The 27,286-nt window shown below is 46.9% G+C and overlaps 1 protein-coding gene, 1 long non-coding RNA gene and 1 other non-coding gene across 5 annotated transcripts in view; 2 read left to right on the forward strand and 1 right to left on the reverse strand.

The window, feature by feature from the left end:
* LOC135268955 (uncharacterized) lies at positions 1-26,358 on the reverse strand. Its single transcript, XR_010337282.1, has 3 exons — positions 25,367-26,358; positions 20,853-20,996; positions 1-2,516 (listed from the first exon to the last, which is right to left on the reverse strand). It is a non-coding gene; the product is annotated as an uncharacterized LOC135268955 (long non-coding RNA).
* The window catches only part of GGACT (gamma-glutamylamine cyclotransferase), a 56,306-nt gene that overhangs the window by 25,903 nt on the left and 3,117 nt on the right, over positions 1-27,286 (forward strand). The window lies entirely within an intron of this gene.
* On the forward strand, positions 6,670-6,776 carry LOC135268976 (U6 spliceosomal RNA). Its single transcript, XR_010337307.1, has one exon. It is a non-coding gene; the product is annotated as a U6 spliceosomal RNA (small nuclear RNA).

Raw genomic sequence — 27,286 nt, forward strand, 5'->3', positions numbered from 1 at the left:
CTCCTTGCCTGGAAGGCACCCCACCTCCTCCTCCCCACTCTTTCCAGCATGGTTTTTACCCTCCTCCCCAGCAGGGGCAGTGCCCAACTCTCTTGGGGCTGTATCCAAGTCACCCACAAGCAAATTCTTCTTCTCTTTCCCGTTCTTTATGACACGCTGAACATATTCCTTCCTGTGGCATTCCACAGATCATATTCTAACAGTAGATTTTATCTGTATCACCTTTTAAAGTTTAATTTAATTAATTAATGTAAAGACAGGGCCTTACTATGTTGCTCAGGCTGGACTCAAACTCCTAGGCTCAAAAGATCCTCCTACCTTGGCCCCCCAAGTAGCCAGGACTACAGGCATGTGCCAGCATGTCCAGTTTGGACCATTTTAAAAGATTTATTTACTTTTAATGTAGAGTTTTTTTTATTGAGATGAAATTAACAGAAAACCATGTAAAAGTGAAGGATTCATGATTATTTAGTACACAATGTTATGTGACCACAACTTCTGTCTAGTTCCAGAACGTTTTCCTTGCCCCAAAAGAAAGAAACCCTGTCCACACTAAGCATCCCTCCCATTCTTCCATCCCCTGAGTCCCTGGCATTCCCCAGCCCCCTTCCTGCCACTGTGCCTTACCCGTGCTGGGTGTTCTGGATCAGTGGACACACATCATATGTGCCCCGTGTGTCTGGCCCCTCTGATTTAGGATAATGTTTTCAGATTCGTCATAGGGCAGAGTCGATCAGTGCATTTATTCACCAGGGCTGCCACAACCAAGTGTGCAGACCAGGCGACTTGAACCACAGAACTTTCTCACAGTTCTAGAGGTTCAGAAGTCCAAGATCGGGGCCAGCAGGGTGAGTTTCTCCGGAAGCCTCTGCTTGACTTGATTTATATAAGTAAGATTATGTGGACTTTGCTTGCAATTCAAGGTGAGTAACACTTTGATTTGCTTTGTCAGCACATGGCAGTGGGGGCCCAGGCAGGGGAAGAGGGGCTGTTTCTTGGGGGTGGTTAGGAGCTTGAACTCTGGAGTCAAGAGACCACCCAAGTTTAGGGCCGTACTCTTTTTTTTTTATTTTTTTATTTTGAGACAGAGCCTCGCTCTGTTACCCAGCCTGGAGTGCAGTAGCACGATCTCAACTCACTGCAACGTCCGCCTCCTGGGTTCAAGCGATTCTCATGCTTCAGCCTCCCAAGTAGCTGGGATTACAGGCTCCTGCCACCATCCCTGGCTAATTTTTGTATTTTTAATAGGGATGGGGTTTTGCCATGTTGGCCAGGCTGGTCTTCAAACTCCTGACCTCAGGCGTTCTGCCCGTGTTGGCCTCCCAAATGTTGGGATTACAGGCGTGAGCCACTGCGCCTGGCCTCGTGCCTCACTCTTACCAGCAGTGTTTTGGAGGAGTTGCCTGCGCTGTCTGTCTTAGTGTCCTCAGAGGTAAAGCCTGCAGGTGCTGTGAAGGTAGGTATAGTATATTTGGTCCGTCCCAGCGTCCTGAGGTGAAACCCGTAGGTGCTGTGAAGAAGGGTGAAGTATATTTGGTGAATCACAGGTGCTGCATGAGGTTCCAGGCATGATCCTTGCTGGTGCCAGGTTTGGAGAGAATGGTGTTCATGCAAGGAAAAAAATTTTTTTCTGTGTAAAACTAAGGTATATTTACGAAAATGGAAATCAAGTCTTAGCCCTCCACCGAGCTTAGCTGTAGAGAATATCTAGGGTCGTTTCCATCAGGGTCCACACAGGCAGTGGATAGGGGCTTGCCGTTTTATAGAAGAACAAAATTTCACAACTTCTGTGTACTTCCATTAATTTGAGCTTTAGGGTGAAGCTTGCAAGGTAGGCAAAATAAGAGTTTGTGTTCCCATTTAGAGGCACCTAAACACCGATGAGGCCGAGTGAGGTCACCCAGGGGCTGCCTGGAATCCGGTCCTTTTGAACGCATGGTTGCACACAGCCTCTTCCGAGGGCAGGAGACTCTGCAGCATGACCTTTGAGCACCGTTGATGACTTCCTGTTTGTTTGATTTCATTCAGAACTGTCACTGCTTGAACCCAGCTGTGCTTGGCACTAGTGTGCTCTGGGGGATCTCCCCTTCTCTGGGAAGTGCTAGGGTCTCACTGGACAGAGAAGGAGATCCAGGCTGAGGCTGAGTCATTTGCCAACGTCATGAGCCCCAGCTCCCCACTGAGCAGCACCCCTGCCCCTCCAGGGTCCCTGGCTGGAGGAGTGAAGGGCATCCCAGCCTTCCCACTGCTGGGTTCTTCTACGTGCAGGAATCTCTGCTGCATACATCTTCTTCTGAGGATGGCATTCTCTTGATCAGAGAAGGGAACCAGGACCACCACTTGCTGGGTGTTTAGCCTGTGCTGCACATTTCAGAATCTCATCCTGGTGTTCATAGTCCCAAGTAAGACAAGGCCACATGTCCAGAAAAGCTGGGAAGACACAGCATTAGGATGGCCGAAAATGGGGGTGAGGAGGCAGAAGGCAGGACTTGCCATCTTCATCCATTAACCATTACCTTTATGACAGAAACAATTTCAGTGTTTTTATATTTGCTCATTGCATTATTTTAACATTATTGAGAAATAATTCACATACCATACAGTTCACTGTTACCAAGTCAGGTGTAAGCAGCTCTCTGGGGCCATTCCTAACTCATATGGAAATGTTGCTTATACCAGAAAATGATAACTGAAAGGAAATATAACACAAAGTTCAAGGAAGGCTTGTAGATAATCATTGGTAAAATAATAGCAATGGAGCTGGAAGTACTGAAACAGAGAGGTTAAAATGCCCAGGGAGTACTGTTGCTTGATGAGATTTAGGTGGGCACAGCCACAAGCTTCACCACGAATGCAGAGTCGGGAGCTGGGGGAAGAAGTGCGTGTTCCTGGGCTGCCTGAGTGGTCTAGGAGGCGTGCTTGTAATGAAATGGCAGCCCACCATCCCAGGCCCTGGAGGAGACACGCAGCCTGGGCTATCAGAGATGTTCCCAATTGCAAAGATTCTGACCCATATTTTCCCCTGCACACATCCGTCTTGTTAGATCACGTGTGCTAGTTCTTTAGAAAATCACTCCATTGTACTTCAGGACAGCATGTCCCAGGAACACACTGACACCAAAAACCTTGGCCAAGAGTCTAGAGAAACAAAGCTAAATTATGTGAGGGAATGGAAATGTCCAGAATAAAACATGGGCAGGCTAAAGGGATCACACAGAGCCCAGTGACAGCAGAACTGCAAAGCTGCCACCCTCCCCAGCCAGGAGCAGCCCCAGTGAAAACAATGGATACAAACCCACAGGGCTCGCCCCCTTGTGTAGCCCTCAGGGCTTGGGAGAAACGCACAGCTCCCATGGGGGTTCCTTCCCTGCTCATTCCCTGTTAGCTCTGGAAGTAGACTTGAGTTAAGCTCCTGGGTAAAAAGCTAAGAAAGGAGAATATGAAGAGACTTCCAGCCGAATTCACACAAATAGGAAGAGAGGAACAGACGGGCCTATGTGGCAAAGAAGAAAAGGCTTAATGTTTCTGGAGCAGCAACACACTGCAGAAAAGCGAGCCAGATCCTGGGGATTGAAGGACTTTGTTCAAATGCTGATGTTTGGGAGGGGCTTTTCCCAAAAATAATTCAGCTTTTTTGATTTACAGACAAAATTTGCTCATTTACTGTTTAAAGTTCAGTGCATGTTTTTTAAAGGTTCAACAAATTTTGATAAGTATGTATCTCATGTCATCACCACCACACTCAAGATGCAGGTCCTGTCCATCTCCCCGAAAGCTTCTGAGACCTTTTTGCAGTCAGTCTCCCTCCCCAGCAGCAGCTCCCTGCAGCCTCTGCTCTGCCCCCATGGCTTGCCTTTTCCAGAATGTAATGGAATCATATAGGATGCCGTCTGTGGTGTCTGGCTTCTTTCAGGCAGCTGATGTGTTTGAGGTTTATGCATGTTATTGTGTCTGTACACTTCAGTGTGTTTAAGCATTCTCAAGTTAATGGACATTTGGGTTCTTTCTAGTTATTGGCTGTTAAACTGGTATACATAACTGAATTACATGTAACACAAAATCTTTTTAACAGCTAGATTTCTTTTTCTAAGTCTTTTGTATCGGCCAGATGTGGTGGCTCACACCTGTAATCCAAGCACTTCGGGAGGCCAAGGCAGGTGGATCACTTGAGGAGTTTGAGACCAGCCTGGTCAACGTGGTGAAACCCCATCTCTACTAAAAATACAAACACTAGCCAGGCGTGGTGGTGTGCACCTGAAATCCCAGCTACTTAGGAGGCAGGAGAATCGCTTGAACCCAGGAGGCAGAGGTTGCAGTGAGCCAAGATCGTGCCACTGCACTCCAGCCTAGGTGACAGAGCAAGACTCTGTCTCAAAAAAATTAATTAAAATAAAATGTACAGTCTAGTGGTTTTTTTAGGACATTGTGCAGAGCTGCATTTGCCATCATCAGCACTATGCCCTGACTCAAAATTCATCACCGTGATGAATTTTAGAACATTTTCATCGTCCATTAAAGAAACCCCATGACCATTAGTAGCCATTCCCTATTTCTCTCCTCTTCCATTCTCTCCATCCACCACCCCTACACCCAGCCCCAGGCAGTTACTTGTTTATGTTTCTGTATGTTTGCCTATTCTGTACATTTTTCTTTTTTTCTTTAACTCCTCTCATCTGACTGTGATGTGTGCCCTCTAACCAGCCTCTCTCCATCCCCACTCCCCCTGGCTACCTCAGCCTTGGTTCACCACCATTCTGTTCCTAGGAGGTCAGGTTTTTCAGATTCCACATGTGAGCAGGAACATGCAGTATCTTTCTATGCCTGGCTTATTTCACTTGACATCCTCCAGTCATGTATAGGTCTTTACATGGATATATGAGTTCATATATCTTGGGTCTGTTCCCCAAAGTGAAATTGCTAGGTTGTATGGTAAATGTATTTTTAACTTTATAAGACACTGTCAAACTGCTTTCCAGAGCTGCTGTACCATTCTGAATTCCCAGAAGCAATGTATGAGAATTTCAGTTACTCTACACCTTGCCAACACATGGTACTAACAGTGTTTTCAATCTTACCATGCCAATGGTATCTCTTTGTGGTTTTTATTTGCATTTCCCTAATAATTAATGATAGAGAGCCTGTATCTGTTCATGTGCTTACATGAGATTCATAGGTCTTTGGTGAAGTGTGAGTTTAAATCTGTTGCCCATTTTGTTTGTTTGGTTTTGGGTTTTTTGGAGATGTGGTCTTGCTTATTTCCAGGCTGGTCTCTAACTCCTGGGCTCAGTCCTCCTGCCTCAGCTTCCCAAATAGCAAAGACTACAGCACCCAGCTGTTTTGCCCACTTTTAACTGAGTTGTTTTTCTTCTTCTTGAGGTGTAAGAGTTCTTTGTGTATTTTAGGTAACAGTCCTTTATCTATTTTGCAGATAATTTTTCTGTCTACATTTGCCTTTTCATTTACTCACCTGAGACTTTTGAGAGCAGGTGTTTTAAATTTTGAAGTCAAAACTTATTAGTGTTTTCTTTCTATTTGTGCTTTTTGTGTCTTATCAAAAGATTTCTTTTTTTTTTTTTTTGAGATGGAGTCTTGCTCTGTCACCCAGGCTGGAGTGCAGTGGCACAATCTTGGCTCACTGCAACTTCCGCCTCCCAGGTTCAAGAGACTCTCCGGGCCTCCGCCTCCCGAGTAGTTGGGACTACAGGCGCATGTCACTACGCCTGGCTAATTTATTTATTTTTTTTGTATTTTGAGTAGAGCCAGGGTTTCACTGTGTTAGCCAGGATGGTCTCCCATCTCCTGACTTCATGATCTGCCCGCCTTGGCCTCCCAAAGTGCTTGAATTGTTACAGGCATGAGCCACCATGCCCGGCCAAAAGATTTCTTTTCTAGAAGGTTTAACTCTTGCATTTGGATACATTTTGAGTTAATTTATGTATAGGGAGTGAGATAAGAAGTTTTAAAAAATCTATTTTTCTGCATATGGTTAAGCAGTTGTTCTAGCACCATTCGTTTAAAAGACTGTAGGTTCCACATTGAATTACTTTGGCACCTTTATTGAAAACAGTTGACCCTACAGTGGGGGTTTACTTCTGGACTCTGTTCCATTGATTTTTTTTATGTATTTTTTTTAATTGAAGTAATTCACACAGCATAAAAGTCACCACTTTAAAGTGTACAAGTAAGTGGGTTTTAGCATATTCACAAAGTTGTGCAGCCCTCACCACTAATTCCGCATCACTTTCATTATCCCAGAAAGAAATGTTCCATTAACCTTAATGCATATCTTTTCTCTAATTCCACACTATCTTGTTTATTGAAACTTTGTAGTAAGTATTGAAATAGAAACTTTGGGCTGGGCATGGTAGCTCACGCCTGTAATCCCAGCCCTTTGGGAGGCCCGGGCTGGCGGATCACTTGAGGCTAGGAGCTTGAGACCAGCCTGGCCAACATGGCAAAACCCCATCTCTACCAAAAATTTAAAGAAAAAATTAGCCAGTCATGGTGGTACACGCCTGTAGTCCCAGCTGCTTGGGAGGCTGAGGCATGAGAATCACTTGAATCTGGGAGGCAGAGGTTGCAATGAGCCAAGAATTGCACCACTGTACTCCAGCCTGGGCGAGACGGAAAGACTCTGTCTCAAAAAAAAAAAAAAAAAAAAAAAAAAGAGTGCTCGCTTCGGCAGCACATATACTAAAATTGGAATGATACAGAGAAGATTAGCATGGCACCTGCGCAAGGATGACACTCAAATTCGTGAAGCGTTCCATATTTTAAAAAATAATAATTTTAAAAAAAGAGAAACTTTGTTTAGCTTTTTCTTTTCTTTTCTTCATATATATATATATATTTTATTGCACTTTATGTTCTGGGGTACATGTGAAGATCATGCAGGATTGTTGCATGTTGCATAGGTACATACATGGCAATGTGTCTTGCTGCCTCCATCCCCATCACCTATATCTGGCATTTCTCCCCATGTTATCCCTCCCCAACTCCCTATGCCCTGCTGTCCCTCCCCTAGTCCTCCCCAACAGACCTCAGTGTGTGATGTTCCCCTCCCTGTGTCCATGTGTTCTTATTGTTCAACACCCACCTATGAGTGAGAACATGCGGTGTTTGATTTTCTGTTCTTGTGTCAGTTTGCTGAGAATGATGGTTTCCAGGTTCATCCATGTCCCTACAAAGGACACAAACTCATCGTTTTTTATGGCTGCATAGTATTCCATGGTGTATATGTGCCATATTTTCCCTGTCTAGTCTGTCATCGATGGGCATTTGTGTTGGTTCCAGGTCTTTGCTATTGTAAACAGTGCTGCAATGAACATTCGTGTGCATGTGTCTTTATAATAGAACGATTTATAATCCTTTGGATATATACCCAGTAATGGGATTGCTGGGTTGTTTAGCTTTTTCAGTGTTGTTTTGGCTATTCCAAATCCTTCAAATGTTTATGCAAGTTTTATTTTATTTTTAATTTTTGTGGGTACGTAGTAGATGTATATATTTATGGGTTACAGATTTTGATACAGGCATGCAATGTGAAATATACACATCATGGAGAATTTATCCTTTGCATTATAAACAATCCAATTACACTCTTATCTTTTATATAAATTTTAGAATTAGCTCATCAATTTCTACAAAAAAAAAACCTACTGAGATTTTCATTAAGATTATGTTGAATCTCTAACTCAATTTGCAGAGAATTAACATTCTAACAGTGAAAATGATCCATCAAAACATGCTATATCTCTCCATTTATTTAGATACTGAAATTCTCTCATCAGTGTTTGGAATTTTCAGTGCACTGGTATTGCACGTATTTTGTTCAGTTGGACCCTAAGTATTTCACGTTTCGGTGATACTATACATGATACTGGATTTTTAAATTTCAAGTTCCAGTTTTCCCCTGCCAGAATGCCATTGACGTTTGTGTATTGGCCTTAGACCCTAAAACCTTGCTAACCTCATTAGTTCTAGTAAACTTTTGGTAGATTTTCTTAGGATTTTCTATACTGACAGTTACTTTAACTGCAAAAAGATAGTTTTCTTTCTTTCTGAAGTGTATGCCTTTTATTTCTTTTTCTTCCTTTATCACCCTGGCTAGAACCTCCAGAAGTGGGAAGAGTAGACATCCTTGCCTTGCATCCAGTCTCACGGGGAAGTATTTGATTATTCACTATAACAAGAAGGATATTAGCTGTAGATTTTTCACAGACTTAGCCTTTTTATTAGATTGAGGACGTCCTCTTTTATTTCCAGTTTGCTAAGAATTTTTATCATTAATTTGCTGAATTTTGTCAAGTGCTTATCCTGTATTTATTGAGATCATCATGTGGTTTTTCCATTTGAATCTGTTTCTATGGCAATTCATTGACTGATTTTTAAATATTAAACTACCTTGATAGCTGGGTGTTGGCACGCACCTGTAGTCCCAGCTACTTGGGAGGCTGAGGCAGAAGCCTTGCTTGAACCTGGGAGGCGGAGGTTGCAGTGAGCCAAGATCGCACCACTGCGCTTCAGCCTGGGCAACAGAGTGAGACTCTGTATCAGAAACAAACAAAAAAAATAGAAGTAACAGCCAAACGAACCTCCGTGCCAGGGGCTAGACTCAACACACTCAAATGGCTCTCATCACACAGAAGCTAATATCTGGCTCCATAAGATACCATAGAAGGCCCTTGGAGGCCTGGGCCCTGCCCTGCCCTGCCCACTGGTATGCTTACTGTTCCCCTGACAGCCCACTGTCCCCTCTGCTCAGGTCCCCCTCCCCTCCTCAGCCACCCTCCACCTGACCTGCCTGCTCCTCGATATCCCCAGAGGCTCTGCTGCTTGCTTGGGTCACCCTCTCCTGCAGGTGACTTGATGCCTAGTTCTGATGTGGGACTCATTGTCCCCACTGCAGAGTGCCCTCTCATCAGGGCTCAGCATCTCTGCCGCCCCACAAAGACTGTTGTTTTTTCTGTCTTCGGATGCCTAGCCTGTTGTAGATGCTCTGTATCTCCTGAATGAGTGAATGAATGAATGGCCTGCCAGCCAGCCTGGATGTCCTGAGCACTGGGCAGATGATCTTAACAGAAATGTTAAGTGGCTGGCAGGTGCTCCTTGCCTTAGAAAAACTTTACATCTAGCTTTGGTTTTTAAAGTTGGAAAGAGAAGGACTCAAAGCACAGCCTGTTGCACAGGATCGATAGGTGGGGTCTGATGACAGGGCTCATGACACAGGTCACCATCATTACATCTCAATGGTAGTGTTTGCTGAGAGAACCAGCTACAGCTTAAATCTTTTCTTGAGCCGAGAACCTCCCTGTTTCTCTGGGTGACCACAGGGTATGCTGGGGGATGGCGTGTGGATTTTGGATCAAGCCCTGGCTTACATCCAGCCCATTCCATGTAACTGCTTTGCTATGTCAGTTAAATAACTCTACCAAGCCTCAGTTTCCTACGTGTGGGATGGGACAGTAACACCTGCCTCGTCACAAGGCTGTTGGAGGTCCACTTTGTGAATTCCTCATTTCACCAAGAGAGAAGAAGATCAGTTCCTGGAGATGGCCTGGCAGCCTCCATCCAATGAATGTTCTGTCTCCTGGGAAATGAGAAATTCACAGAGCAGGTTTCCACTAGGCTTTGTCTTCCTGAGAGAGCTGGCCTGGACCACATTTGAAGCTTGCCCTGCACATGCGGGGAGAAGGTCAGGGGCCCCTCAGGTGCTGGTGGCTGTAGAGCCAGCAGGGTCCGGAGGGAGGGTGCCCACAGGGAGCAACCCCGGCCAGGCAGCTTCCTTCCTGGGTGCTAGGCCAGGGGAGGAGGTATAGCCTACCTGACTGCACTAGTCTTGCCCCATCTGTGAGGCAGGGACCTGCTCCCTAGGAATTGCCTTTAAATGGGGGCAGAGGGAAGGAGAGAGAAATTCCTTAACCTGAAAATAAGTGAAACCATTGTTATGTTAAAACAATGCCAAGTTTGCATGAATTTTAAAGAAAAACCCTTAACATCCAAGGGACAGAAGCAGCCTCTTTGGGCAACTGTGCCCTGCTCCTTGGCCCTCCTCTGCCTGGCACAGGTGCTTCCTGGACAGCACAGCCTGGGGGTCCTGGATTTTAGGGGACCCATCCAAAGGACCAGTAAGGAGTTGAACATTTTTAAGGTGCTTCAACTAGGACTTTAGTTACCCCTTAGCTGTCTTGTGGTTACTGAAGCATGGCCCCCCAGGAGAAAGCCTTTTTTCCTTCTTTTCCCCAGAAAATAAGTTGCTGGGAGCCGAGGTGAAGTCCGTTCACACCAGCTCCAGCAGGTGGGAAGGGGCTAGTTGCCTCCTCACCTTGCCACTTGTGCCAGGCCCTTGCCAGGGAAAAGGTTTTCTTGGCTTGGACAGCTTAGGAGTAGAGAGGAGAGTGTCTTTTTTTTCCCCCCCTATCTGTTTATATATCCATTATGGCTTTTTTTGTTTGTTTTTTAATTAAGAAAGTAGTTATGGGTGAGAGAAATGACAAAACTTTCATAGACCCCTCCCAAAAAAGTTAAGTGCCTCACATGCTTGAGCTGTTCATTTCAGAAAATAGCTGAGTAAACATGATTTTTACTTCCTGATGAAAGAACACTGTAAATTTTTGGGGAAAAAAAACTCCATAATGAAAAGCAAAGCTGCTGTTCTGCTGTTTCTGAAGCAAGTGGATTGGAGGAAGTGCCTCAGCCGGGAGAGCCGCCTCTCCCTGCTAACCACACAGCAGCCGCCAGGGCCTTGCACATTTTCACAACCCATTCTGCTGTCTCGGGAGTGGCCCATGTGTGTGCTTTTAAGTGCTTTCAAAAGCCAAGTATATACCCAAATGTGCTTTTAAATAATATCTAGGGTCCTGGGATCCACCCCCAACACTGGGGAGGCCAAGGAGTTGTAAACCCAAAGATGGTGTGCTTGGCTTCAGCCTGGCCTGGCTTTTGTCAGTGGTTTCTGGCTGTAATGGAGCTTTTAAAAGTGGTTTTGTTTTGTTTTGTTTTGTTTTTGGTGAGGGTGCAGTGTATAATTGAGTCGGATTTAATTCATTCAGCGCATCCAGTTTCCTGAGAAGGGCCAGTACCTCCAGTTCAATGCCTTTTTCTGGACGTTTTGGCCTCAGAACTCAGGCTGCTGCCAGCGCACACTGGCCAGGCGTGTGTTCAGGACTTACAGGAATGTGGCAGATGGACCCACTCTACGCAAGGAGTGTGGAAGCTCACTCAGGGAAATGCTCTGAGTTGCCTCCCCGTTCCCTTCTTCCTTGTAGTTCAGAGTCTTAACTTCTCTCTCAGCCATTTAAATTGAGTTTAACTTGGGATAATTATTCAAGCACTGAAAGGATTTGAATGCTTTGGGAACAAAGTAATTCATACAAAAAACTTAATCAGGCCTAATTTTGAGTTCTATGCTTTTATCTTTAAGAATGTTTCTTTTTTCCAAATGTGTGAAAATGGCATCATGTGTGTGCGCCCAATTGTGTTGAGGATGAGGTCTCATCTCTTTGAGTGCACTGATGTAAGCAATGGACTTTTCTGAGTTGCTTTCCTTTCTTTTGTCCGCCGCCTCTGGCTACATGATCTCCGGGTAATCAGCATCTTTTTGAAGGTTTAAACTGGTTTTAATACTATTCTTAGCGAAAGGTGATGCAGAAGGCAAACCTGTTATTGCACCAAAAGGAGTTCTGCCTTACGGAGCCCACTGGAGGCGGAGTCTGGCTGGACACTGACCCAGTCCCCTGCCGTTGGCACGGGAGGCCACGTGGCTACAGGACAACTTGTTGCCCAGCTTTCAGTGGCCAGTTGGGTTTGCGGTTCCTTTTAGCTCCTGATTTCATGTTTCTGGGCAGTGGGATGTGGGGCCCTGGCTGGCAGTGCCAACCAGCAGCGAGCCCTGGGTTAGGATGATGCTGTGCTGGTTTGAAGTGGATAAGCAGGTTGGGCCACATGGGTGGTGGTTTATTGATTTATTTTTTTGAGGAGTTTCACTCTTGTCACCTAGGGCTGGAGTGTAATGGCGTGATCTTGGCTCACTGCAACCTCCACCTCCCAGGTTAAAGCGATTCCTCCTGGAGTAGCTGGGATTACAGGCATGCACCACCACAGCTGGCTAATTTGGTATTTTTAGTAGAGACGGGATTTCACCATGTTAGTCAGGCTGGTCTCGAACTCCTGACCTCAGGTGATCCACCCGCCTCGGCCTCCCAGAGTGCTGGGACTATAGCCATGAGCTACCGGCACCCAGCCCATGGGTGATGGTTTCTAAGCTGTGCCCAGGCTCCACGCATAGTGGAGGTGGCATTCCTAGAGATTTTAAATTTGACATCTTGCAGTTGTATTTGGTGGTTATCTTTGAAAGTAGTCTCTGAAATACTTTAATTCACGCTGATGTACTTATTCTGCTCCATGATGTTGGGTGGTGGCCCCCTGGTTGACTCTCCTGTGGACCCTGTGCCCCCTGGACGTGCCTGCAGTCTACCCACCCTGTTGTGGCTTTGCCTGCTTGGCCTGGGTCAGGTGGGCCTCTTCCCAGATGATTGACAGGCGTGTGGCTTTGATCTCTGTTTATTAGCTCTTGGTTCTTAAATTTTTTTAATTTTAAATTTTAGGGGCATATAATTGTGCATGTTTATGGGGATCTCACTATTTTTGTACCCACTGTGTCCAGCCTCTCTCCAGGGGACTTGATCCCCTCAAAGCAACCAGATGGTGAAGCTGCCAAATACAGGGTACACTGGCCCAAGCCTCACCAGGGGCCTCGCTGGTATCTGTAATTTATCTTTCTTCACTTTTAAATAGGTTTAACTTTTAAAATGATTATCTGAGAGCTGTTTGAACATTCTTATATTTATTCCTATCTTTCTAGAATATTCTGTCAGCAAGCCACCTAGATAATTACTGTGATATTTTGTAATTGTTTTGTGCTTCTTCTAACTTAAAGTTGGATTCTCCATTTCTCACTTAAGAAGGCAAAAAAGTCATATAAAATCATGTTCAGTCAACACAACCTTAAGATGTTTCTGAGAAACAAAACACTAATGTATATTTATTCCTGTTTTGAAACTCAGTCAAGGTATTTCTAACCCAAAGTTTCCAAATGAAAAGCAGCCATGCTCTAGAAAAATGAACAGCAGAAAGGCACAGGTGGCGTTCCCAGGCCTCCCTTGCCTTCTGCCGGAGTTGAGACAATCCAGACCTTTGGGAGCACACAAGGTAGAAGAGAAGTTGCCTGCCATCAGCCAGACCTGGGTGTCCTATTTAACAAGCGGAGGGCGGGCTGGGACAAGCCACAGATTCTTGGCTTTCCCCGGCAGCCCGGGGTTTTGCCGCCTCAGGCAGAATAAACATATTTTGAGCAACTGCCAGCGTGTGATTGCTGCACTGTCTTCCAGCAGGCCTGGAAAAATATTCTAAAAGGCGAACTGTTTGCTGTGTTTCTTCGTGGGAACTCACTGCTTGGTCAGCAGCTGGTGTGCGTGGGGCCCTCGGTGGGCAGAGAAAGCCCTGGTCCCCATCCCGGTGCCCAGGCCTGCAGTGTTCACGGCTGCCTCATGCCTCCCGGCCTGCTCGACCTTGACCCTGCTGCTCTCTTTCCACGCAGCCAGGTGGCAGAGAAGTCTCGTTCTTGTCTTATTGACTATCTCCAGAAAGCAACTGAGTGTAAGGGAAGCCAGCACAAATCTGCAGAAAGGCTTTGGACAGACTTGGGTGCTTGTGGAAACCCTAAAGAAAAGATGAGCTTCAGCTTCTGATTCCGGGCTGTGAAGCTTGCTGAACGCTGACAAGAACGCACAGTAAGGGCAGCCCAGGCCTGCACAGGGCCTGCCGGCCTCCCGTGAGCTCAGTCAGTCTTGGTTTTAGATCACCTTTCTTTGAGGTGTAATTTACATACAACAAGATCCACAGATTAAGTGCATAGATAGGTCAATGATTTTGACAAACGTATCCCCCATGTAACCACTGCCCAAATCAGTACAAAGAACACTTCCATCCTCCTGAAGGGCCCTGTGCCCTCAGCAATGAGTACCCCACCCCCTCTGGTCTGGTCTCTGGAGGTGAGTTTTATGGGCTGTCAGTGGCTGTAATGGGCTGAGGCTCAGCCAGTGCCATCCCACCTGGCTGCTCCACACTCCTGCTTCTGCCCTGCTCCCGGGCCTGGTCTGAGGGTCTGGCAACCTGGCTCTCTTATGGGAAGGAAGAGGTGGCAGAGTTGGCACTGAATCCAGGGCCTGTGAATGTGCCCCGTGGGCTGTGTTTGAACCTGTGGGGTTTGAGACAAGGAGAACTTGAAGGATTCCCAACAGCCCAAAGGCCCATGGTGCCTCTGTGGGAATCTGGGCTGCATGGGATGGCCCCGTGGCTTCCTGCAGTGTTTATGAAGTGCCTACTACATGCGCCGGGCCACGCCAGATGACATGGGGGGTGAAAAGAAGAGAAGGCAAGACCCTACCCTCGAGGAGCTGTGGATTAGAGGCATGGCAAGGATGGGCCATGTGATGCCCTTGTTGAAAAGCCAGAAAAGGTGTAGTTGAGGGACCCAGAAGTGGCGGCAGTCCTTCCCTCTGTGGACTCACGGCCCACCCTTTCAACTTGGCCTGGAGGATTTTAGTTGCTAAAAGCTAAACATATTTTATTATATATGCTATATTTTGTTTTACTATTATTTCTTTGTTATTTATTCAGAGACAGGGTCTCACTCAGGCCCAGGCTGGGTGCAGTGGTGAGATCATGGCTTACTGTAGCCTCAACTTCCTGGGCTCAAGTGATCCTCCCACCTCAGCCTCCCAAAATGCTGGGATTATAGGTATGAGCCACGGCACCCAGTCTATTTCCTTATTATTAAATTCTCGGCATAGAGTTTTTCATTCATCTTTACATTGTGCAATATCAGTTTTAAGTTTTAGTGCATGTGTTCAATGCATTTAACTCATGAAATCACAGAAATGACAGCTTTTCATAACTTATTCATGCATATTTATTTCATTCTTATCAGAAAATTAGCTGTTTTCCCCCTTTTGAGATGCACAGATTCTACCAACACTGTCTGCCTTCACCTACTGATGGAGGAAAGCAGAGAGGGGAAGGCACGGTGGGTGGCCCAGCAGGTTGCCCTGGCCTTCTGTGTCATTTTCCGAGTATGTGGTTGGCTGACACGTGGGTAGGGAGGGACATGGTGGAGCCTTTGGTGTCTGTGTTCTCAGAACGCTTCCTTCCTTCCTTTTGTGGGGGGCAGGTTCCACTTGCATTGGGAAGCACAGTGGCTCACCTGGCCTCCCCCCAACGCCAGAACCCCCCACACCCTGGGTGCACCACAATCCCACGCTCCTGGGCTCTCCCCCAGTCATGGGAGTGCTGTGTTATCCCAGCAGACTTCGCTTACAAAACACAAAGACAAAATTGGGAATTTCAGGACAGTGGCAATGTCTGAGTGCCAGTTCCATGGCACAAGCCAGGCGGGTAGCCCAGGGGTGCTCAGTGAACCCTGAGGGCACCTTCTGGACTCTGAAGGCCACGGTGGATGTGACTGCAGCCTGGTGTTGGGGGCAGCCCAGGGCACTGGCTGCCGGGGACCCTGAAGTGGTTGGGGCAGTGAGGGATGCCCTCATCCAGGGGCCCTAGGACGTGGAGGTCAGGAAGGAGGTGTAAAGGCCCTGCTGCCCTTGCCTGGGTCACCTTGTGTGAGTCACTTCATCTCTGCCCCAGCTTCCCCATCTACACAATGGCGGAGAAGGTGGGAGAAAGGCGACCTCGCTATGTGGTTTGGGGCACCAGGTGGAGAATGTAAGTGGAGCATTTGGCATGGGGTGGGCATGGAGTCAGGGCTCTTCCTTGAGGGCAGCATGGACCCCTCTGAGCCACAGGTAGGGCCGCAAGTAGAGCCAGGCTCCTGAGGCCGTGCCTGCAGGTTGGGGGCCGTGTGTGATGAGGCTGACAGCGTCTTGGGTGTCAGGCTGCTGGCCGCCTGCCCAGCATGTGTTCCTGGCTCTGGCTCCCGCTGCTGGCCTCTGCTGTGCCTTCTAAGCATCCCACTGGGAGGCAGCAGGGGCTGGCAGCACCTCTGCTCCCGCAGCCGCGCCTGGAATCTGGGGCCGTGGCCCTGGCCGTTTCTCCATCCTGCCTGTTTGCATAGAGCTCATTCCCTGGCCTGGCATCTTGGGATTTTCCAGCGATTCCTTTCCATACTTGAAGCAGACATGGGGATGCAGGGGACGGTCATGTCTGAGTTGTTGGTAACTGTACATTTTAAAGGTGGCAACACAATTGCCTTTAAAGTGATAGGGCATGAAAAAGTTATTTGTATTTGGCATGGCCAAAGAGTAAAAACTCAAGGGATGGTTGCTGAGGAGCATTTAGGGCGCCCGGTATGGCAGCAGGGACTATCAAGTGCCCGTCTGATTTCCCAGACCCGTGAGTGTTCAGTGTCTTGAGTGAAGTGTGGAGAGGAGGCCCTGGCCTCTGATTTCAAAGGCGCCAGTGTTTTACCAGGGCCTGCTCGGATAATGGAAGAAAGGTGTTTTGCCAGGGACTTTTCCGGGGTATGCAGTGGTGCTGGTAAGGGGTCTGCCTTAGCAGGAAGCCCTTGTCTTTGCTGTAAAGAAACTAGCAAGCGACAAAATGAAAGCATCAAAGCACCAACAGGATGTGGCCGAGCACTCCCTGGCACATCGCCCCAAGCCACGCGGGGAAAGAGTGACCTTAGGGCCCGCCTCATGTGCACGGGCCGGGCTCAAGTTGAAAGTTCAAGGCATTTTGTTTTTTCACCTGTTTCCTACAGTTCTAAGAAACTTCTGAAGAATTAATGTGTAACTATATCAGACACTCGGCGTTTTCTCCAGGGAAAATAATGTTACAGTGGGGGAGCGAGGGGAAGTGGCTGCTGAAGAGAGACACAAGGTTTCCATGAAATAAGAAAAGCCCCCTCTCGGGGTAACATGTACAGCATCGCATGTGCTGCTCACTCCGCTTCCACCATGTAGAGTGGCTGCTGGTGGTCACCGAAGGACGAGGGCAGCAGTTGGTGTCCTTGAAACCAGTGTACAGCCATGATCGCCATGCCCTTTGTGAGGCTGGTGGGCCCAGGATCTGCTGGGGCCAATTTTGACTTGAGATGTTGAGTGACAAAAGCAAATAATTCATGCAGCAAACATAAAGACAGAGATAAACTCTTTGCCGGGCCATCCTCTGGACCAGGAGTTTCTGATTCTGCAACTGTTTATCCCCGGCTAGTGGCAGAGCCCCTCTGGCAGGGGCCTGAGCTTCATGTTACCCAAGTCCAAATCATTTTCCTTTTTCTAACTAAGTCCTAACTTGCCAACTGGCGGTATGCATTGTTAGTAGCTTGATTTATCACATGGAGAAAACAGACGCTTTGACATGATGACATACAGATTTTACTAACATTTCCTCGTGTATGTACAAGATGAATATTTTCTTGAGGCATCTTTTCATAAAGGTGGTTTTTGTGTTAGAAGCTGGTGTCTATTTAAGATCCTTTTGTAAATTGGTTAAACACAAGCCCCTTCCTTCTTCGCTTCTCCTGGTCTGTGTATGCAGGTTTTTAAATGTACACCAGGCATATGAGGTGGTTGTGATGTGTAAACTATCATCATAAACTCTTAAATCCTGCCTTTTACACTCTTGCCACCAGGTGGCTAAGAAAAATATCAAGCAAGAAAAATCTAACAGTTATGCAAAGGACTGGTAATCACTTTCAAATTCTACCTGGGTGATGAAATACGAAACTGTAGATGGACTGTGCTTCAGGGAGAACTGCTGAATAAGTGACCGGCATTTCAGGCAGCTCCAGGCCAGGTGGACGCTCAGGAGTGTGTTTATTTCCTCAAATATTGGCAATGTGAAGCCAGATTTCACTGAACTAAAGCTTTTGGAGGCTCTCTGAGCCTGGTCCACCCCCATGCTGTCCCCCGGGTGTTGCTATTGTCCAGGCCAGTTGGGTTTGGGACAGGGGTTCAGCTTTGGCCTCTTTGATTCCAGAGTGGAGGGTGCCCGAGTCCTGACCACAGCAGGCCTCCCTCATCCTTAATGCATCAGCGTCAGGGAACGATGTCTGCAGAGATGTTCAGTGCCCTCAGTTGGCTCTAGGAATCCATAGTAAAATTCTCCAGACTGAATGTTAACGTCTCACGCATGTCTTTCTTTGATTCTGCGTATTAACAGTAAGATGCTATAAGGAAATCCATGCACAAGGGATGGTGACGTAGCGAGCTAGAACACACTTTGTAGATTTACTTTCATGGACTTCATCTGTTGGAGTAAGGCCAGCATCCTAGGATGCAAACCCGACTCTCCCCCAATGTTTCCACAGCATCATGAGGACGATCTTGTCCCATGAAACAAACCCCACTCATCTTCTCGCTGCTGGGTCAGCGGCTGCTCCGCTTCTCTGCACTCTGGGTTGCTCTCCAGTTCTCTAACTTACTAACTAGGACCAGCAGCCTCTTAGGTGTACACCATTTTATTCATGATTCGCTTTTCTGATTCAAAGTGAACCTGAGCGCCTTAATCTTTTAATGGGAATTAATTAATTGTTTCAGTGCTTAATGCTGATCCTGGCTCAGCCCCATGGGGACAAGTTTCTTCCTGTTAGTATCTATCTGTGTGTGTTGTTTAAAACACAGAAAGGGAATGATGTTTTCCTTATGAAGGAACTTGGAAATACCGAATATTTTTTATTGCATAAGTAGTGTTCTTAAACTAATTTTATATTATGAAGGATATGCCTACTGAATTCAATACATAAAATGCAGAAAATTTTAAGTTGGTCATTCTAGCAGTCTGGTTTCTTTCCTAGAAATGAAGGGTTTTATTGCCTGGTTTTCTTTTAGAGAAATAAGATATTATCTTCTGCAGAAGACAGATTTTCCAGAGTTGGAATTAATCTTCTGTGGTTTAATCACCATCATTTCTATGTAATAAATATCACCTTCCCAAGCATTTTTCTTGGTTTTGAAAAATCATTAAGGCCACAACCACTACTTGATATTGCCTGATGGCCTCTCCCACTTATAATGTATTCATTTTTATTTTTTACAGGGCTTTATTGAGAAGACTATAGCTAGTAGGTATTTCTAGAAGAAGATCTTGATAAAGGATGGAGTTGAGGTGGAGACCTGAGGAGGGAGCAGGGATAAGGAAGGGCCCAGGGGAAGAGGGAACTTACATTCATCAGGCGCTTATGCCTGCACAGTCAGCAGTCGAGGGCCACTCTTTGGGGTAAATAGGAGGAAATGGAAGCTCAGGGACTTGAAATAACTTCCCCAGGCCTGGTGCGGTGGCTCACACCTGTAGTCCCAGCATTTTGGGAGGCTGAGACAGGCAGATCACATGAGGTCAGGAGTTCAAGACGAGCCTGACCAATATGGTGAAACCCCATCTTTAAAAAAACAAACAAACAACAAACTTCCCCAAAGACCCACAGGTCAAAGGGGTAGAGTCAGGAATTCAGTTCAGGCCTGTTATAGTGCATTGTTTTATATGTGACATGCACTCTGTCCCTCAATGCCCAGCTACAGAATTCTGAGGTCGCCTTTCCTGATTCTGGCCCTGCAAGGGCTGGGCTCACACTGTGTTGATGCAGCAGGGCTGACTTGGGGACAGTGATTTCACATCAAAGCAGAGACCAAGTAAAATCTTTGTTTTAATCTGGAAAAACCCCAATGGCTTGCCTACAGCCGTTTCTAACCATTACTTATTAAACCAAGCCCTTACGTTTTATCTGAGACTCTGACTCTAACCCTGTGCCTTAGAAAAAAACAAACTAGCATGGTGAGAGGAAGCAGGGTTGAAGACACAGTAACATGCGGCTCTCAGAAGGTGGCATCCCCTTCTGCAGTGGTAGTGCCACCCTCCCAGCCCCGCCCAGGGGCCTGGTGCACCCAAAGAGAAGTCTGATATTCTCCCAGCCAGAATTAATCACAGGCACATTTTGGTGTGGTTCTAAGAGGCATCTGACCAGTGTAATAGACTTTTCATGTGTCCTGTTGGCTGTGATCCTCACAGCAGCCCTTGAAGATGGGCTGAACATGAGAGACAAGGAACAAGAGGCTCAGAAAAACAACAAACAAAACCCAAAACTTAGCAGAGGAAAGGAACAGTAATGATTAGAGCAAAGATAAACATAATAGAGAATTTTAAACAACAGAGAAAATCAATTAAACCAAGAGTTGGCTGTTTGAAATGACTAACAAAATAACTGAATCCAGAAATGGACGAGAGAACATTATAACATATCTTACAGAACAACACATCTTGCAGAAATAAAAAGGCCAAGAGAATATTATGAACAATTAGATGAAATGGACAAATTCCTAGAAAGACACAACCTACCAAGACTGAACAGACCTACAACTAGTAAAAAAAGACTGAAGCAGCAGTCAAAAATCTTCCCAGAAAGAGAAGCCCAGGGACAGATGGCTTCACTGGCCAGTTCTACCAAACATTTACAGAATTAACAGTAGCCCTCCTGAAACTCTTCTAAAGAACTGAAGAAGAAGGAACACTTCAATGTTCAGTGTTACTCTGATACTAAAACCAAAGACACAACGAGAAAACTACATACTAATATTCTTGATGAAGATTGACGCAAAAATCTTAAACAACACATTAGCAAACAGATTTCAACAATACATGAAAAGGATTATATGCCATGGCCAAGTGGGATTTATTCCTGGAATGCAAGGACATTTCAATGTAAGAAAATCAATCAATGTAATACACCACATTAACAGAATAAAGGAAAAAAACAGTCATCTCAGTTGACACAGAAAAAGCATTTGACAAGATTCAACACAACTTAATGATTTAAAACACTCAACAAACGAACAGAAGGAAATTACCTCAACAGCTTGTCAGTACATGAAAAGCCCACAGCTAACAGGATACTCAGTGATGCCAGAATGAAAGCTTTTCTTCGAAGATCAGGAACAAGAAAAGGATGCCGCTTTCATCCCTTCTATTGAACATAGTCCTGGGAGTCCTAGCTGGAGCAATCAGGCAAGAAAAAGAAATTTAAGAGGCATCCAAATCAGAGGTAAGAAGTAAAATTACCTCTGTTTGTAAACAATATGGTCCTGTGTAGAAAATGTAAACATTCCACTTTAAAACTTTTAGAACTAATAAGCAAATCCAGCAAAGTTGCAGGAGACAAAATTAACACAAATAATTGTTGCATTTTTATATATGAACAATTAGCAATCTGAAAAGGAAATTAAACTGTTCCATTTACAATAGCATCAAAAAGAATAGCATACTTGGAAATAAACCAAGCAGCAAGATGTGTACACTGAAAAGTACAACACACTGCTGAAAGCAATTGAAAGGACACGAATAAATAATCAAAAGATATCCCATGTTCATGGATTGGAAGACAATATTGTTAAGATGTCAGTACTATCTAAAGTGATCTACAGATTAATGCATTCCTTTAATGCAGAAAGAGGAAAACTCAATCCAAAAATTTATATGGAAATATCAAAGGACCCTTAATAGACAAAGTGATCTTGAAAAAGAACAATGTTGGAGGTCTCATACTTCCTGATTTCAAAACTTACTGTAAAGTTACAGTAATCAAAATAGCATGGAGCAGGAATTCCTCCTTATCGGTGGTTTTACTTTCCATGGTTATTGTTTAATGGGTACAGAGTTTATTTTGCAAGATGAAAAGGTTCTGGAGACCTTTTTCACGACTCAAATATACTTAACACTACTGAACTGAACACCTAAAAAAAATAGTTGTGATGAAATACACATAACATAAAACTTAGAATTTTTAAAACTCCAGAAATTTAAAAGAAAGGAAATACAGAGAAGGATTTGGTTTATCAGATAAAATTCAAAACAAGTGGGGAACCAAAAGCATAGGGAAGTACAGGGTCCCTTACAAACCATTTCTGCCCTTGCAGAGCCTGAGTCCTGCACTGTACCTGACACGGTCATCTCCCTTGGGCCTTGGGGTCACTGCAAGTGGCAGAGCCAGAGAGGCTGTTGGGGTCCAGCAGGCCTGGCTTCAGTTCCTGCTGCTGCCCCTCACCAGCTCTGGGCCAGAGTCCTTATCTTAGTCTCTTCATCTGTTAAATGAAGATAATACCATCTACTTTACAGAGTTGAGAGCGTTAAATAAACTGAGACGACACAAGCTACTCAATGCGGGGCCCAGTGCACCCAGGTGGGCCTCTGTCAAGTCCTCGCTAGGAGTTAGCCGCCTTCAGCAACACCATCCTGCAAGACTCTCTTCTCCTCCTGCCTCTCTCCTAAGCCTGCTTGTCCACTTTTGGATGAAATACTTTTCTTCCTTTGCAGTTGAATCCCTAGAATAGTGAAAACAAAGACTACTGCATGCCGAGTACTGCTCTGTCCTGGCATCTTACACCTCTTATTCCAAAGTCTGTGCTGCTTCCGTAGGACTGTTCTCAGCCTGGTGGTAGTCTCCCCGCCTGAGTGATGGTGCTGCCACCTCTTACTGAAGGATTGGTTTCTGAGAGCAAGCGCCTGTGCTGTGCAGCTGTCTCCCATGAGGCACCCTTTGACAACTCTGTCTTCAGTCTCCTATCAATGACACTGTGGCTTCAATGACACAGGCCATCCCTGCATGGCTGCGTCGTTCCCTGTGTGGCTGCGTTGTTCCCTGGCTGCGTCGGGCTTTCCTTCTCCTGCAAGTTCTGCCTCGTCTTCCCTTTCTCTCATAAGAGCAGCAGGAAGAGCAAGTGCTTTCTCTGTCTCCCCACTGCCTGGCTCCTTCAGCTGTCACCAGCCATCCCCTCTACGCAGCCCTCACTCAGGTGCCACAATTGCTACTTACTGGCTCCTTTGGGGGACTTGACATACCCTTGAGTCACCTACACCTGAAGAAACCCTCTCGCCATTCTTCTAAGCAAGCATTTTGTCTTGTCATGTCCTTTCTGGCTCACATAAGCCTCTCAAAGAGGAGGGGGCTAGGGCTGGTGGTGCAGCAGGAGAGAAGATGGGAAGGACAGGCCCTGTGTCCAGCTTCCTCCTAAATGCTGCTCAAACAACCCACAAGGACAGCGGAGGAAAGCAGGCAACATGTTTCTGGAAGATGGAACACAGAAGTGAGTGACAGCTGACTTAGCCTGGAGACACCCAAAACCTAAGCTCCTGCATGGCGAGAGGCCAATGAGCAGTCAGCTGAGCAGAGCCTGCAACGCCAGAGGAGTCCAGAACCATGGCCACATAGGCAAGGACAGTCCCAGACACAGAAGGGCTGAGAGACCCTGCCGCCTCCCCTCACACCTGACAGAGGATAGCCGGTTCCTTTCTGGAGAGCAAAAACGCCTTGGTGCTGGGGACACACGCCTAGCTGAGTGGTGGTGAGGTAGCACCCTGAAAATGAGCACTAAGGGAAAGTCTGTCGAGCTCCCAGCACCTGTCCGCAGAGCCCCGTGCAAGGCCTGCTACCTGCTAGGCTCACAGAGCTGAGCCTCACTTCCAAAGAGTGGCTCAGCTTTTCTAGTCAAGATCATGTGTGAAGAAAACCTCTTGAAATACAGAGAAAAGGAGTTAAGAAGGAGTTAAAAGAAATGGAGGCAATGAAGGGAAGGAAGAAAACTTAAAAAAAATTTTTTTTTTGAAGATAGTACTGAGCCTGTGAATGAACAAGAAGCAGCTTAAAAAAAAAAAAGATATTGGAGGCTGGGCGCGGTGGCTCATACCTGTAATCCCAGCACTGTGGGAGGCAGAGGCGGGTAGATCATGAGGTCAGGAGTTCGAGACCAGCCTGACCAACATGGTGTAACCCCGTCTCTACTAAAAATAAAAAATTAGCTGGGCATGGTGGCAGGTGCCTGTAATCTCAGCTACTGAGGGGGCTGAGGCAGGAGAATCTCTTGAACCCAGGAGGCGGAGCTTGCAGTGAGCCAAGATCATGCCACTTTACTCCAGCCTGGGCGACAGAGCGAGACACCGTCTCAAAAAAAAAAGATTGGAAATACATATGATGGCAAATAAGTTTTTAATAGAAGAAATGGAGGATAATAGAAGAAATGGAGGAATATGAAGACCTGGAGGAAAGAAAAAAAGATAAGAACACTGGAGTTGAAGCCAGGACATCCACCGCCAGAATATTGGGAGTGTCAGAAAGAGAACAGAGGAAGGAGGGGAGAAAATGCCCCTGCGATCCAGGATAAGGAGCGTTCAGATCAAAATTCCCAGCACAGTCAATGAAAAAAACCAGAGTCTACATCATCAGAAAATTCTAGAGTCTGAGGGATAAAAGGAAACCCCTAAGAGCCTTCAGATAAGAGCTGGAGTCACACCCAGGGCACCTGGATCACAGCGCACTGACTTCTCGCAAGAACTCAGGAAGTGAGAAGACAATGAAGAAATGGGTCTAGACTTGTAGATTTCTGAGGGAAATGATGTGTAGAATCATCTGCCCAACCACGTGATTAACCAAAAGTGGGAGAGAATATACTTCAGCAAAATGCGGCCGTCAGCCCAGCGGGAGGACAGGACAGGAAATGAGGGTGGCCTGGATGGCAGCGACACGGACAGCCCAGACTAGAGCTGGGCAGGGAGGACCTTCCGGTGGATGGTCAGGGCTGGGTTCTGACTGTGCTCTCAGAAAACGTGAGGCTGAATTACAGTCCTAGAAACCTAAGCAAAATGCAAAACAAAAAAAACAAACTTGAAACAATTTTTAATTTCAAGAAAAATAGTGGGCCAAGAAAGGAAATGTAATCACAGTAGGCCCTGTGTCTCAGCTGAGAGCATGTTTACCTGGTTCTAATGCCGAAATCGATCTGGGGCTGACCCAGCACTGTGATGGGTCTGTTGGGAGGATGGCGGGACATGGTAGGAGAGCCAGGTGTCAGGCTTCTACAGTGATGACAGCAGTGGCACATGCCACATGTGAACAGACCACACAGGACGTGTGCTGGTAACCCACCGCAGTCTCTGAGGCAGGTTGCTAACTGTGACTTCATTTTACAGTTGAGGAAGCTGAGGCACAGAGACATCATGTGATTTGCCTAAAGTCACACAGTTCAAGTCTGTGCTTTAGAACTACCGTGCTCACCCACTTTACGGGTAAAAAGGCAAGCCATGATATAAGACATCAAGAAGTAGCAGTGTAAGTAACAATATAGAGATAAATGCCAAACACAACAGTTAAAAGCCTTAAAAGCGCTGCCTCCAGGGAGTGGAAAGAGGTAGGAAATTTCATTTTTCTTGTAAAGTGATCTATTTCCATTATGGACACATGCCATTTTAAAACACTGTGTCAGGGAAAGCCCGGCAGGCACCCAGCTGTGGAGAGCTGGTCTGCAGTGTGACTACAGCCCTGCCTGGCTGCCTGGTCCTAGGTCGCCACCAGGCTGGGACTCAGCTTCCTCACCTGCAGGCGCTGGACTGGGCTGTTTCAAAGTTCTCTTCTGGCTCTTCATGTTCCAGCAACAAACAAGACCAGTGATTTAGAGAGCACGTGCTATAGAGACAACCAGACAGGGTGATATGACAGACTGAGTGGGCCCAGCCCCAGGTCAGGCGCTGGGGGGGCAGGAGCCAACTGTGCAAGGGGGGAGAGGGTGCAGGAGACGAGGTGGGAGAAGTGAGTGTGCTGCAAGACTCACAGGGACCCTCTGGGTGCTGCACTAGGGACAGGCTCCAGGGGAACAAAGAAGCCAAGGGCACAGGCAGGCGGTGGGGGAGGAGAGCAGGGGGGAGATGTGGCAGAGGAAGTGTGGATGGGTCTCAGGGCTGGGATGCAGGTGTGGGAGGGACGTGAGTCCTTCCAAATGCTGAGTCCTCAGGGCGGCTGTGCGGCAGGAGCCTGACCGTCATCGCCCCCCGGGTGCTCATCTTTCGGGCTGGCTCCTCGCCTGCTGCTCTAGGCAGCCCCTTCCATCCAGTGCTCTCTCCAGACACTAGCGCTGCTCTCAGCTGGGGACTTTTGTCACTTTCCTATACATCCATCCTCTATTTCCCCAGCAGCTGACTCCTGGCGACTTTAGGCCCAAGCACTTGCCTCTTCCTCTTCCCTCAGCACTGTGCTACCCCAGGTTCTCCTTCATTCGCATCTGGACTTTCCTATTCTGGCATGCCCCCAAGTCTAAGCTGTGTCCCCACGCTGGCTGGGGTGTCCCAGGGCTATCACAGGGCCAGGCCTGTGGGGTGCACGTCTGGCCAGCCATGTATTTTTCCCAAGGCCACACCTTTCCTAGTAAAATGTGCCTGAAATCTGGGTAACACTGATGTCGCACAGGCTGGTGACAGAACCGAGAGGCAGTAGGGGCACACCTGAAGAGCAAAACGAGGCCTAGACCCCCAGAGCAGCTCTTGTCTACTGAGAAAAAAACAGAAATCCCATGAGTTCAGTGTGACTTCTCCAAGGGCCATTTGTCCACAGGATTGGTGGCAAGTGCCGGTGTCCGGGGGCATTTCTGGCCGGTCACAAGCCGCTGCTGGTACCTGGACAGCCACCGTCTTGTTTGCCTGCCAAGCCCATCTCAAGGAATCGCCACACAGACCGTCACCTCACGGCAGGGGCACACAGGGCAGTGGAGCAAGGGGCTCCCACCCCTCTCAATGTTCACTTCCATTTTTGTTTGAGTCACTTTCACGCAAATCACTTCTGTCATTATGTAACAGTCTGTGGCCCAGACCCAGGCAAGTGGTAAATATTTACCTTCACGCTGGAGCCAAGGTCACCGCAGGGAGTCACCGTGAAGCACCATTGCCCTCTAAGACCTTGAGAGAGGAAACAGCAGAAGGCCTGGCTGCCAGAGCTCCACAGGGACAGACTGCCAGGACCCGAGTTCCCGGGAACTTAGCGCTGAAACCTCTGTTTTCACTGTAGCCAGATAACAGGTGGTTACAAAATTATATGTCCATTTTTTTTTCTTATTTCTAATTTTTCTATAATAGTTATGCAGTTTTCAAAGTCCTTTAAAAAACACTGAAAACTGCTCAGGAAAATGGCAGTTCTGTGGGGCTCAGGTAGCAGGGCAGGCTGCTGGGACAGGTTAGACAAACTGTCCTAGTACAAGGAGTGTCTTTTCCCAGATCAGCAGCTCTAGAGGGCAGCGGCCTTGCTGGACCCTCCACCCCACCACACGGGCTGAGAACAGTGAGACGGCTGTGCTGGGCTCGGGAGCAGGGGTACCTACGAACCGGGACAGGGCGTGTCTGGAGGTCCCTGCTAGGGCCTGGACAGGGCATCTTCTGGCCTTGAGCTGCGACCCTGGGGTGCAGGGGGTGGAGGCTGGTGTTGTTGGGGAGTCGGAAGGCTGCGCAGTCAGCAGGTCAGGCTGTTCCT

This window comes from Aotus nancymaae, unplaced genomic scaffold, assembly GCF_030222135.1.
Source record: "Aotus nancymaae isolate 86718 unplaced genomic scaffold, 86718_ANA_hifiasm-v0.15.2.pri h1tg000048l, whole genome shotgun sequence".
NCBI lineage: Eukaryota > Metazoa > Chordata > Mammalia > Primates > Aotidae > Aotus > Aotus nancymaae.